Source organism: Penaeus monodon, chromosome 41, assembly GCF_015228065.2.
Source record: "Penaeus monodon isolate SGIC_2016 chromosome 41, NSTDA_Pmon_1, whole genome shotgun sequence".
Taxonomy (NCBI): domain Eukaryota; kingdom Metazoa; phylum Arthropoda; class Malacostraca; order Decapoda; family Penaeidae; genus Penaeus; species Penaeus monodon.
In genome coordinates, this window is record NC_051426.1 from 20,762,030 (window position 1) to 20,763,989 (window position 1,960).

A 1,960-nucleotide genomic window follows, 5' to 3' on the forward strand; every position below is an offset into this window, starting at 1 on the left:
TTGGAAAGGAGAAGAGGAATATGGGATGAGGAAGTACAAGTAATAGAGATAAAGAATAAGAGAAAGACAGAAAAAAGAAACAGACAAAACGAAAAGAAAGAAAGGGAGAAGAGATGAAAGAAATCAAAATGAAGCAAGAAAGATAGCAAAGAGAGATATAAAAGAATTAAAAACGAAGAGAGGAAGTGGCAGATATCTTTTAAAAATCCGTACAAATAAAAAGAGGAAACACGAAATCGACCTGACAAAAGGACAAACAAACAACGAACGAACGTACGAAATAACGAACGAAAGAAAAACGAACAAAACAACGAACGGACGACCCAACTTACAGACGAACGAACAGACGAAGGAAACAACGAACGTACGAAAAAAAAAAAAAAAAAAAAACGAAAGAACGAACGAACTTACAGACGAACGAAAGAACGAACGTAGGAAATAACGAACGAAAAAAACGAAAGAACGAACGAACTCACGGACGAACGAGAGAACAAACGGGCGAGCGAACGGACGTGGGCTGTCTCCGCCACAAACTCGTTTTACGGCACACTGAGGAAATACAATCGACCGTTCAACCGGCAGAGCAACAGGGCAACAGGAACGGCTTGTGCGGGAGCCGATTCGGATCGTCGCCTCCTCGGAGTTTTAGGCCTATCCTCTCGCTCCTCTCTGCTCCTCTTTGTGGTTATTGCTGTCCTTTACGTTTCTCGTCTTTCGGTTGTTGTTCCTGCTTATTTCTCTTCTCCCTCTCTTTTGTTATTGTTGTTTATCTTTCTACTTTTTTTCTGTTGTTGCTTCTTCCTCTACTCTCTCTATTATGTTGGTTATTTTCTAGTTTTTACATTTTCTTTTCTGCTGTTGCTCTTCTTCTCTTTAGATGTCTCTATGCTATCTAAGACTTCCTTTTCGTTTTTTACTGTTGTTATTGTTGTTTTCTTGTTATTGTTGTTGTTGTTAATGTTGTTGTTGTTGTTATTGCTGTTGTTATTGTTGTTGCTGTTGTTGTTGTTAATGTTGTTGCTGTTGTTGTTGTTGTTGTTAATGTTGTTGTTGTTCTTGTTAATGTTGTTGTTGTTCTTGTTGTTATTTCTGTTGTTGTTGTGGAGGGGTCTGTCCGTACACGGAACCGATCTTGGACTCCTCTTCGGCCTTTTCTCTTCCTTTGTTATCTACTTCCTACGTTGTGTTGTCTCTTTTGTTGTTGTTGTTTGTGGGTCGCACTGCATCGGTCTTGTGTGCGAGGTTGTATTTCCTGAGTTGTTGCTCCTTGTGCTATTTCGTTTTGCGGTTGTGTGTGTTTTGCATCAGTTTTTGTGTGTTTGTTTGGCTGGGATTAGTTTCATTCTTTTAATTTTCACTGCAATACGCTCAGCTCTGTAATCTAACACGTGAATAGTATATGTATAAAAAGTGTGCACGAATATTTTTTAAAATTTACACTTTATCTCGTGGAATAAACACCTCTTTTATAATTCAGCGCAACAATATGCAACAGTCATTTATTCTTTTCATCAACCTCATCCATTGTAACAAATGGAATCAAAAATAAATAATTATTATATTATTATATCATAGTGTTCTTTGCTACCTCACACTATCTCCCTTCAACTTCAAAAATAATTTAATTCTCAAAATCTCAACCTCACTCATATCTTTTAATTCCTCATCCCTGCATTCCCTCATCCTTCTTTTTCCTTTTCCCTACTCCCTCATACGTAATCTCATTTCAATGTTTTCCTCCACTGGACCTGTTTTTAAAAAAGGTTCCACCTCATCGTCTCCCTCCTAACCTCATTCCTTTTCTATTAAAAATCTAACTTCATGTCTTCTATACTAACTTCACTCATGTTTGCTTTGTTTTATTTCCCGACTCATGGTTTTAATATCACCGCCTCTTTCAGCTCCATATTTTTTTTTTTTTTCAGCTTACCTCCTCATTTAAACCTGGTTCTTATTATTT